Source organism: Sus scrofa, chromosome 3 (genome assembly GCF_054392235.1).
Source record: "Sus scrofa isolate SSC_HxYL_T2T_F1_AM1 chromosome 3, Sscrofa_HxYL_maternal_Yorkshire_Landrace_v2.0, whole genome shotgun sequence".
NCBI lineage: Eukaryota > Metazoa > Chordata > Mammalia > Artiodactyla > Suidae > Sus > Sus scrofa.
In genome coordinates, this window is record NC_139385.1 from 38,727,209 (window position 1) to 38,739,363 (window position 12,155).

At 49.4% G+C, this 12,155-nt stretch overlaps 1 protein-coding gene across 4 annotated transcripts in view; it reads left to right on the forward strand.

Moving 5' to 3' along the window:
- The window catches only part of TVP23A (trans-golgi network vesicle protein 23 homolog A), a 46,596-nt gene that overhangs the window by 10,072 nt on the left and 24,369 nt on the right, over nt 1–12,155 (forward strand). The window lies entirely within an intron of this gene.

Consider the following 12,155-nt stretch of genomic DNA (forward strand, 5'->3'; position numbering starts at 1 on the left):
TCCATCGTCCATCTCTCCTCCCATCTTCAATATAAAAACTCTTCCTCAAAAAGAGCTGCTTTGTAGACAAAGTTGGATTGAAGGAAAAATCATAGCTCACACTTTCTGAGCACTTAACCTCCGCAGGCACCGTTCTGAGTGCTTTACTAATGAAATTCTTTTAAGCTGTATCACAAACCCATGAAGTTGATAACTCTGGCTTTTATCAAGTTCAAGATTAAATTGAGGGAAAGAATTGAGGGGTTGGCCTGATGTCACACAGCGATTACGTTGCAGGGTGGGGACCGGACCCCTATGATCTGGCTCCAGAGTCCCATCTTATGTTACGCTGTGCTTGGGGGGGGACAGCTCTGCTCTGGGGACAGCATTCTTGGGCCCTCCTTGGGGGAGGACTTATATTTTCCTTGCGTGGATGAGAGCGTGGCATTGCCCCCCGCTCTTTGGAACAGGCTTTTGCAACCCTTGGCACTGTTGATACTTGGGGCTGGATGATTCTTGTTGGGCCCGTCCTGTGCATGGTAGGCTTTTAGCAGCACCCCTGGACTCTGCCTACTAGGTGCTGGTAACACTGCCCTCGCCCCCAGTGTAGAAACAACCCAAAATGACTCCATGAGTTCCCTGGTGGCCTAGCGGGTTAAGGAACCGGTGTGTCACTGCTGTAGCTCGGGATCGATCCCTGGCCTGGAAACTTCTGCATGCAGCAGGCATGGCCAAAAAAAACCCGACTCCAGATGTTGTCAACTGATGTCCTCCAGGGATTGAAAACCCCCACTTAGACTCTACTCTTGCTTTTCTCTGGGGTTTAGAATTGGAGAAATTCAATTTGCATTTGAGGGAATTTAAAGCATTCCTGAGAATTCTGTGTTTGACCTTGACCCAAGTGAAGCTGGCGGGGCTGGTGGGGAGGAAGGGGTGGAGGCAGGAGATGGCGCAGATGTGCCTTGGTGGCCGTCCATCCACTATTCCCAGAAATCAACACGGGCCCGTCTCTAAGTGCCCCCCCCACATCATGCTGCAACACACAGATGAGAAGAATTGGGGGTTTTCGTTGTTGTCATTCTAGGAAATCTGTTTGCCTCCAGTCGTGAGGACCCCTCGCCCAGCCCCCTGTCCTGGTAACGCTGGGCAACACATTAGACTCCCCCCTCCCCACTCTAACATCTATTTTTAAAATATAGAAATAATGACACATAAGCAGGTCTCACCAAGGGCTGATTGTTTAAGGAAGGTTCATGATTACCAAGGAAAATCACCCGCAGAATCAAGGAACTAGACCAATTTCAGTTCTCTTTGATCCGGGGCACGGATTGCATGTTATGAGATTAACCCCTCACGTCTCCAGCTGCTTTCCTTCCCCTTCTTTATATTTCTTGTTAACACGAACTTGACTGCAGAAGCAGGGCCCAGTCTCCAAAGGGAGATTCCTTCTGAACTATGGTTCACCCAGTTGGGGCGGGCATTCGGGACCCGAAAGGGACGGTGGTCAGGCTCCGTGATGTTCATCCGATGTTGGGCAGCAGCTTGACTCTGTGCATCTAGAGTATTTAATTTGCTCATTATTCATTTATTCCAGGGTATTGACATTTCTTTAATTTTTTTTTTTTTTTTGGTCTTTTTAGGGCTGCACCCACGGCATATGGAGGTTCCCAGGCTAGGGGTCGAATCAGAGTACAGCTTCCAGCCTACACCAAACCATAGCCACGCAGGATCTGAGCTGTGTCTGTGACCTACAGCACAGCTCACAGCCATGCCGGATCCTTAACCCACTGAGCGAGGCCGGAGATCGAACCTGCATCCTCATGGATACTAGTTGGATTCATTTCTGCTGCGCCACGATGGGAACTCCTTGACTTTTTTTTTTTTTTTTTTTTTTTTTTAAATGTGTGATTTAACTTTCAAAGAAAAAGGTTAAGGGACACAGTTAATATGAAAAGCTCTGCTGAAAGTAGGAATTATGTTCATTGCCAAACATTCTCTGTCCATTATATGCTGTTGACATTTGAGGCTGGACAAGGGCTGTCCTGGGCGCTGTAGGGTGTTTGAGAGCGCCCCTGACCTCCATCCATTAGATGCCAGTAGCAGCCCGCTCGTCGTGACATGAGTTCCCATCAGGGCTCAGCGGTAACAAACCCGACTCGTAATCATGAGGACACAGGTTTGATCCCTGGCCTCGCTCAGTGGGTTAAGGATGTGGCTGGCGTTGCTGTGAGCTATGGTGTAGGTCAAAAACATGGCTTGGATCTGGTGTGGCTGTGGCTGTGGCCGGCAGCTACAGCTTGGATTCAACCCCTAGCCTGGGAACCTCCATGTGCCGTGGGTGTGGCCCTAATAAGACCAAAAAAAAAAAAGTTTCCAGGTGTTGATGGGGGAGGGGGGCCCCCAAATCACTTCCCATTTGAGAACCACTGATTGATTCTTTTACTCGCTCATTTGTTCATTAAATCAGCAGAAACTTTCAAGGGCCTTTGTGTGCCAAACACTGTTCTAAGGGCCACAGAGAATACTGGACAGGCTTGGGCCCTGCTGTCATGGAGCTGACATTTTAACTGGGGAGAGAGAGTGAACATTTAACCAAATACCTAAATGATGTAACATCAGCAAGTGGTACGTGCTGTGGAAAAGGAGTCCAGGGCCATGAGGCCCCTTTAGATCCTGGAGGGCTCAGGAGAGGCCTGAGGAGGTGCCTTTGGATCGAGAGACAGTTGTGGAGGAGGAGCCAGGCATGGGGAGATCCACAGAAGAGACTCCTGGCAGGGGAAACACCAAGTGCAAAGGCCCTGGGGTGGGAGCATGGTCTGGGGATTGCTGAGAACCAGGCCAGGGTGTGTGGAAAGTGGGGGAGTGGGAGGAGGAGACAGTGGGGTAGAACGTGGGGGCTTTGACAGTCATGATGAGAGGCTGGAGTTTTGTCTGCTTTGATGGGCAGTCTTTGGAGAGATTGGAGCAGCAGGGAGGTGTGATCCCACGGACCCTCCAGAAAGCTGCCCGTGACTGCCATGGGGCCCATAGGTCAAGCAGGGAGATCTGTGGAGGGGCCAGGGTGAAAGATGCTGGCAGCCTGGACTGGCCGAACTCCAGGGACACCCACGGGAGGTCGGCTCAAACAGAGCTTTGTCCGAGTTCTGCCAGCTGCTGGGACTTCTGATCAGACGGAGACGGTGGACGGCAGTGAGGCCCAGATGCAAGCTCTCAGCTTCATCAGCATCCCCAGGGACCTCCACACGCAGCGGGTCAAAACCTCTCCATCCGTGAAGACGCTGAGTCAGTGGGTGTGGAGAGGGGCACGAAAGGCTCCTGCCATGTGGTTCTGCTCTGCCGCGAGCGACTGGGCGTAGTTTTCTCGGTTGTCCATTTCTGGATTAAGTAGTGAGGGTGCACGCTGCGGGGGTGTGTGTGTGTGTGTTTGTGTGTGTCCATCCATGTGTGTCTGTTCATCTTCATTAGAGTGGGGGGTAGGTGTTGACACAGCCGCATATTCTGGCAAGTGATCTGCTGCTCTATCCTTAGTAAAGACCAGCTCAGTAAGTCCGGGTTGAAATCCTTGGGGAAAGGCCCGGGGCTGGCCCTGCACCAGCCCTGAAGATGTTCCCTTCAGAGGCTCAGCCTTGGGTGTTCAACGGCCAATTACCCCTCACTCATTACAGGAATAAAGAGGCTTCCAGAATGACTCAGAAATGGCCGCAAATGGAGTTCATAGATCCTTATGTCTTTCTGGCATTATCATACTGATGGAGCTTCCCCCTCTCCCTCCCCCCTCGGCACTGTAAAATACTTTCAAAATTGCAAAGAGTCAGCCGACTGACTCCAGTTCCCAGACAGACACACTCTCTTAAGCCGGGGAGGTTTTTTTTTTCTTTTTTTCTTTCTTTTTTTTTTTGCCACCCCTGGAGCATGCAGAAGTTCCTGGGCCAGGGTTCGAACCCATACTGCAGCTGTTACGAGAACCACAGCAGTGACAACACCAGGTCCTTAACCCACCGAGCCACCAGGAAACTCCAGGGGGCATTTTATATGAATGTGAATTTTCATCGAAAAATTGGAACAGGCGTTCTCTTGTGGTGCAGTGGGTTAAGCATCTAGCACAGTCATTGTAGTGGCCTAGGTTCGATCCCTGGCCTGGGAACTTCCATAGGCCACAGGCACTCCAAATCCAAAATTAAAAATAATAAAATTGGGACAGAGCACTTTGGAAATCTGACTTGCTGAGAGTAGATGAGCCACAGAGACAGAAGGCAGACTGATGGTTGCCAGGGGCTGTGAGGAAGAAAAAATGGGGAGAAACTGCCCAGTTGGCCTGGGGTTTTACTCTGGAATGATGGAGCTGTTTCGGAACAGCCGTGTCAAGTACTCAGTGCCACTGAATTGTTCACTTTAAAGTGGTTAATTTTATGTGATGTGAATTTCACCTCGATACATTTTGGGTTGTATTATTTTCATTTTTTAATACTTTAGACTTTTTTTTTTTTTGGAACAGTTTTAGCTTCCCAGCAAAGTTAAGAGCAAGTTACAGAGATGTCTCATAATCCCGCCCACCCTCCCCGCACAAGGGGCCTCCCCGCCATCCACATTCCTCTCCCAGATCAAACCGTCTGTGCAATTGATGAACCTCCGAGGACACATCAGAATCACTGCAAGTCCATCACTGAGGACTAGGGTTCGCTCTTCCTTTGGTCCGTTCTCTGTTCAAAGGTGATGACATGTGCCCATCATTTCAGTATCCAACAGAATAGTTTCACCACCTCCCAAAAACCCATTGGCTCCATCCTAACCCCTGATCTTTTTACTGCTTCCATAGTTTGGTGTTTCCTAGAATGTTGTGTGGTTGGAATCAGACAAGAGAGAGCCTCTTCAGACGGGCTTCTTTCACTTAGATGCAATTAAATCTTTTTAAAAATCTGCATCGCTGACATGTGTATCTGTTAGATTTGAAAGGGTGGTCCTGCCCCTTCTGGGTGAACCCAGCTCCCACCCAACCAGCTGATTTATTTGACCAGCACAACTTAGCAAGTACCTGAGTTTGCAGTCCCTCGTCGCCCCCCTCAACAGTAGGGAGGAAACTTAACTCCAATGATAGCATGTCTACTATACTTTCCAGGGGTGCAGGCGGCATTGAGTTGTTATTCCTAATGCTATGGTTTTCTCCCTAAACCTCTTGAAGCTGCTGCCAGATGATTGAGGGGTCTGCTCATTCCCAGGCCTTTTATATGCTTTGTTCTCTGCTTCCTAAATTTGCCCTTTGGATCTTAAAATATTTTTTTTAGGGCCTCATCTGTGGCCTATGGAGGTTCCCAGGCTAGGGGTCCAGTCCAAGCTGCATCTGCTGGCCTACACCACAGCCACAGCCACGCCAGATCTGAGCTGCATCTGCGACCTACACCACAGCTCACACCAACGCCAGATCCTGAACCCGCTGAGTGAGGCCAGGGATTGAACCTGTGTCCTCATGGATATTCGTCAGGTTCGTTAACTGCTGAGCCATGACAGGAACTCCAGATCTTAAAAAGAAAAAATTCATTTATTTTTATTTAAGTTTTATTGATATATGGTTAATTTACAAAGTTGCGATCCTTTGTGCTGTACCACAAAGTGACCCAGTCACACACATACACACGCATCCATCCTCTCTCAGGGTCTTTTCTCACAGTTCTCTGTGTTAGACAGCAGGTCCCTGCTGGCCGGTCATCCACAGACCTCAGTGCACCTGTGCCAGTGCCAAACCCCAGGCCATCCCTCCCCACCCACCACCTGTCCCCTTTGGTACGTTTTTCAAAGTCTGTTTCTGTTCTGCCACAAAGTTCATTTGTATCCTTTTTTTTTTTTTTTAAAGATTTCACATATAGATGATTCATTTATTTTTAATTGAGGTATAATTCGTACACCATAGTCTTTACCCCTGTAAAGGCTACAATTCTGTGGCTTTTAGAATGTTCCAGAGTTATTGCCATCATCATGGCTCCCTAATCCCAGAGCATTGTTGTGGCTCTCAAAAGACGCCCCATGACCTTTAGATCTTCCTCCTTGTCACGGCTATGTCTGGACCAGGTGCCCCTCCTCTCAGCCCCCTGCTGCCCCCGTGTCCACCCAGCCTCATGCCAGCTGTTGGGTCTCCCTCTCAGCCTTGGTAAAATGTCAATGGAAGCCAAGAGCCTTGCGGAGACCCTGACCTGGCACGGGCTCTCTAACTAAAGCATTAGCAGCTGGAACAGCAGGGGGTGGCCGGGGGGACCCTGCACTGTTGTCCACGCTGGTTGGACAGTGGCCGTGCCACTTGAGATGTTGAATCATTGCGCGTGGCTCTGCTCACCCCATTCCTGACACTCTTCAGACTGAGTTGAAACCGCCCGTTTGCTTCGTTGCTTCCACCCCGCCCCCAGACCGGTGCCAACCGTGAGGGCAGGACTTGGTCTGTTTGGTTCTCTGTACGTTGCTTGCATCTGGCACGGTGCTTGATAGATAGTAGGTGCTCAATGAATGTGGCCTCGTCTCTTTAAGCCCAATTTCTCAAACTCCCTTCCTTACGGCTTAAACAATTTTGAAAATCAATCAAAGGCATCTCTGTGTGGATTATGAACCTGATTTTATGTCGGTGGACAGTTTAAACTGCAGTCTCCATTTTAGCAATAGTTGTCATTCTGAGTATCAAATTAACCTGTAAACAATAAACACACAAGCATGGCAATTACAAAACTCACCGCTTTCAGCGCAATGGGGGCGTTTTAGTGGTTGATGAAACTTCATATGAAAGTAAAGTGCAGTAACAAAATGTGTTAAATGGGAAAATAATATCTGGAAGCGATGTCTTTAAAAGTTCTTTTAAATCTTTTTACTTTGAATTAATTTCAGACTCGCAGGGATGTAGCCTGGATAGTGTCAAGAACTGAGCCATGCCCTTGACTTTGATTCACCTTGCGGAGTGTTTTTGTCTTCTGAAGTGTTTAAGAGAAAGATGCACAGGAGTTCCCTGGTTGTTCAGTAGTTAAGGATCCAGCAACTTCTTTTTCCCAGCTCAAGATCCAGTCAGGATCCTTCACTGCATTTAGTTATTCTTTTTCTTTTTTTAAAAAAAAGCTATATCTGCGGCAGGTGGAAGTTTGGCCAGGGGTCACATTGGAGCTGCAGCTGCAGGCCTATGCCACAGCCACTGCAACACTGGATCTGAGCCACATCTGTGACCTACATCACAGCTTGTGGCGACACTGGATCCTTAACCCACTGAGCGAGGCCAGGGATCAAACCTGCATCCTCACAGAGACAATGTCGGGTCCTTAACCCACTGAGCCATAGCGGGAACTCCGCGTTTAGTTATTCGTGAACTGTCCTCAGCCTTTTTCTGTCTTGCGTAATGTGGACAGTTTTGAAGAGCAAAGGCCAGCTATTTTGAGCACTGTATCTGAACTTGAGTCTGTGTGATGTTACTCATGATTGGACCCAGGTCATAATTGTTGGCTGAAGTGCTGCGGAAATGATGTGTTCTAAAAGGACTTTTTTTCTGAGCTCTGTCACTACTAAAGGTGGCCCACATGCGGCTCTTTTTTCCCCCTCCACCAGCTCTGACCTGCACCCTGGCCCCCAGGCTTTGGTCTTTGCTTCTCTTTGCCACTCAGAGAACCCAGAACTTCGTAGTCTTGAGGCAGAAACCAGTCAGACTGGATCTGGAGCCTTTTTTTGTCGCCAGAAAGCACAGATATTTTTTTAAAGCATCACGGGCTGTTACACAGAAGAAAGAAGCCAGTTTAATGAGGCGCCCACAGGCCAGGCTGTGGGGGTGATTCAGTATCTGCTGAATGAATTAATAGGATTTTGCATGGTTCTTCTCTTAGATAACCTGTAAGGCTCTTGTTTCTAAGATGCCATCATTTGAAGATACAGTGGTTCAGTGGTAGCTCTTGGGGATGGGGAATAAACACCGTATTAATCCTGGCGTTCAGGAATGGATGCACCCTGCTTCCAGACACACTAAAATGCTCAAAAAGAAAAATGCAGGGAAAGGAGTTCCCATTGTGGCTCAGCAGGTTAAGAAGGTCTCAGGTTCGATCTCTGACTCCACTCTCTGGGTTGAGGATCTGGTGTTGCCACAAGGTGCAGTGTAGGTTGCAGATGCGGCTTGGATCTGGCATGGCCGTGGCTGTGGAGTAGACTGGCAACTGCAGCTCCACTTCAGCCCCTAGCCCGGGAACCTCCATAGGCCACCGGTTTAGTGGTTAAAAAATAATAATAGTAATGCGGGGAAAGACAGGTTTGTTTTGCACGTGAGGAAACCAAAGCTCCCAAGATCCAGTTAACAGACCCAAGCTCACAGAAGAGCCAGTATTTGAAGCCTTCAGATCCTGCCCACATTCTGGCAGAATCTAATAGATGAGGCCCATGAAGGAGTGAATTCTACATTTTACTGCCAGTGCAAAAAACAACAACCAAGAAAGCATCCCACTCAGAGTGAGGGAAAGATGGACAAAAATATAGTCTCTCTCACCTCCTGCAACCTGCCCGAGGCCCCGCCTGCTCTAAGCACCTTCCTGCTGTCTGACTTCTGCTCCAGCCTTCCAGAAAATCAAGTCCTTGGCCTCTCTGCTTTTTCCTCTTCCTCAGTTGATAATTTGGAGTCTCCTTTTACAAGAGGTGACTATAGGAGTTCCCGTCATGGCTCAGTGGTAACAAACCTGACTAGTATTCATGAGGATGCAGGTTCCATCCCTGACCTCACTCAACGGATTAAGGATCCAGTGTTGCCATGAGCTGTGGTGTAGGTCCTGAACTTGGTTTGGATTCTGTGCTGCTGTGGCTGTATTGTAGGCTGGCAGCTATAGCTCCTATTGGACCCCTAGCCTGGGAAATTCCATATGCTGCAGGTGCAGCCCTAAAAAGCAAAAAAAAAAAAAAAAAAAAAAAAAAGTGCAGCCGTCTTCATGGCCTCCCACCCTCAGCTGTCTTCAGGTGTAAGACTAAGACCCTTCATTTTAACCCCTGGATTCTTGGAGGAACCTGACTCTCTTTGTCCTTCCTGCCCTTTAAAACCACCTGACACAACATTACATGGGTTATAGAGAGCTAAGACTCTTCAGCGTTGAAGCCTGTACTTGTTAGCCGTTGCTGCGTAACAAAATTACTCCAAACTTAGTGGCTTCAGACGACAAGCATTTATGATCTCGCACTGTGCCTGAAGGTCAGGAAACTGGGGGCAGCTTAGCTGGGTGGCTCTGGCTCAGGCTGTCATGAGGTTCCCGTGATATGAAGGCTCGACTGGGGTGGAAGGAGGTGCTTCCCAGAGGGCTCCCTCCCGTGGCTGCTGGCTGGAGGCCTCAGTTCCTTGCCATGTGGATTTCGCCATAGGGTCCCTCCCAACAAGGCAGTTGGCCTCGCCCAGGGAGAGAGCAGGAGAATGACCAAGACCAAAGGCACAGCATCTTTTATGATCTAATCTCAGAAGTGATACAGAGTTACGTCTAATGTATCCTCTCAGTCATGCAGACCAGCCCTGGTGGTTCATTGTGGGAGGGGGACTGTTGAAGGCTGATAAATACAGGAGGTCGGGATCATGGGGCCCATTTCAGAGGCTGGTTGCTTACAGGGCCCAGCCCAAAGAAGGAACAAATGCATGTGTGTCTGCAGAGTGCCCAGGCCCTGATATTACATAGATGTGATTATTCTCACTTTACAGGTGAGAAAAGGCCCAGAAGGGTTGAGTCACTTGTCTGAGGTCACACAGTAAATAACAGAATGAGACTTTGAAAGGCAGTCATCCTGCTTCCTTAAAAATTCTAGGGGTTCCTTCTGTGGCACAGCTGATTCCGGATCTGCTGTTGCTGCAGCTATGGCATAGTTCACAGCTGTGGCTCAGACTCAATCCCTGGCCCAGGGACTTCCATATGCCCCAGGTGCAGCCTAAAAAAAAAGAACTCCAGATGTCTACCAAATACAATAATCTAATGAACCCCATGTGGCCATCACACAGCTTAGGAAATTATCAACTCCTAATATTCTTGCATTTACACCCTGCCTCTAACCCCTACCCCCACTATTTTGAAACAAACCCTACATCACATCTCTCCAAACATAAATACTTTGATAGGTTATCTCTAAAAGACAAGACCTTGTTTTTGAAAGCAAGACCACAGCGGCCTTTTCTCCCTTTGAAATAATGAACAGTTCCCGTGATATTTCGGTCCAGTGTCCGGATGTCCTCGACCATTTCATAACTTGAGGATTTGTTGGAACGGCAACCGAAGGACTTCCATGTTGCAGTTGGTGGCTGGATTTCTCAGGTCCCTTCTCACCTGTAGACATCCTAGGCCTTCCCTTTCTCGCTCTCACTTTTCCCCTTTGCAATGGATTTGCTTTGTAGAGCTTCTCCTGGGCTGGCAATTGATGATTGCAGCCCTGACACGCCCTGTAAGTTTGCCTTTGTTCCCTATGTTTCTTGTAAACCAGAGGCTTGATGCGATTCAGGTATGATTTGGGGACACAGCTGACTTAAGAGGCGGGTGAGTTCTTGCCGGGGGGCTCCCGATACCGGGTTGTCCTTAGCTGCTGCCTCTGTATGCATGGGGGCTGCGGCGCGGTGGCATTCTGATGCTGTCATTCCATTTCCATTTGCGAGCTGCTGTCATCCAGAAAGAGACAGGCTCCCTCTTCAAATATTTAGTTATCGCAAGATATGCTTTACAGCAAAAAGGCATAATAAACGCTTGATATTTGCCCTTCATTTTCCTGTTTTCAGGCCATGGGTTCGTTCCCCAGTGTCCCCCATAAGTGACCATGGAGGGTTTTGCTGCAGTATCACGTGACCCGTGGATTAAGACATTCACATTGCTGTTCAAGTTGTCCCATCTTTGGCCAGTGGGGCCCTCTGCCCTTTGGCCTCTGCGTCTTTTGACCTGGCTCTCGTATATCTTTGACAGCTTCCTTGTGACCTGGGGTCTTCTAGCATCCCAGCCTCCTTGTTTGCATTTCTCATCTGGGCGTGGAGTTGTCGTTTCTCCAAGGAGCCCTGGCTCCTTTGGAGAATGGAGTTTAGAAGCCACAGGCTGGTGCAGCTCTCCGGCCCTGTGGCCTGGAAGTATATATCAGGCAGGGCTCAGAGCATCTCTTAGTGGATGTATTTTGGGGGTGGGGGGGGCACTGTCGTCACCAAGCACATGTTGCTTTCAGTTGATTTGTGGTTCATCAGCGCCGCTCACCTGTGGGGGCAGCAGTGAAACTCTGGGCTGAGCTTTGGGTGGAACTTTCTGTGCTGGTGCTGATTCTGCCACTTCGAGCAGCTGCTGGCCTGTAGGCACCTCCGTACAAACCAGAAAAGGCTTGGCCCTTCCGCAGTCGGACAGTCCCTCCAGGGTGAGCAGCTGGACAGTGGAGCATGTGCCTGAACCCAGCAGCACATCACCTGAGTGAGGTCGTCTTTGCTCAGACCCCCGGGGCGGTTCACTTCGCCTCCCTGATCATCCGACTCCTCGTCTGCAGAATGGCTCTCTGCCTGTTTCCAACCTCGCCTATTTTCTTTGGGGTCATTTGTCCCAAGGCGGGTGTTGTGGGTTGGCTTGGATCCTCCCCAACGAGGTGTTTGCAAGTCCCAAACCCCAGTACCTCAAACCGCAACCTCATTCAGAAACAGAGTCTTTGCAGATGCAATTAGTTCAGATGAGGTCCTCCGAGCGGGCCCCTAGTACTATAGGACAGGTGTCCTTATGAGGGATGGCCAGGTGGACTTCCTGTTGTGGCCCAGTGGGTTAAGAACCTGACATGGTCTCTGTGAGGAGGCAGGTTTGATCCCTGGCCTCGCTCAGGGGGTTAAGGACCTGGCCTCCCTCTGAGCTGCAGTATAGGTTGCAGAGGCAGCTCGGATCTGATGTGGCAGTGGTGTAGGCTGCAGCTGCAGCTCGGATTTGACCCCTAGCCTGGGAACTTCCATATGCCGCAGGTCTGGCCATTAAATAAACAACAGATGGCCATGTGCTGACACAGGCAGAGGCTGGAGCGATGCGCATAGAAACCAGGGAGCACCAAGGGTACCGACTGCTGTCAGAGGGTAGGAGAAGGCTTGGGATAGATTTGACTTCGGAAGGAACCAACCCTGCAGACACTGGGATTTCGGGGTTTTAATTTGCCCAGTTGGCAGTGCCTTGTTACAGCGGCCCTGGGAAACCAATACACGGCACTGCTTC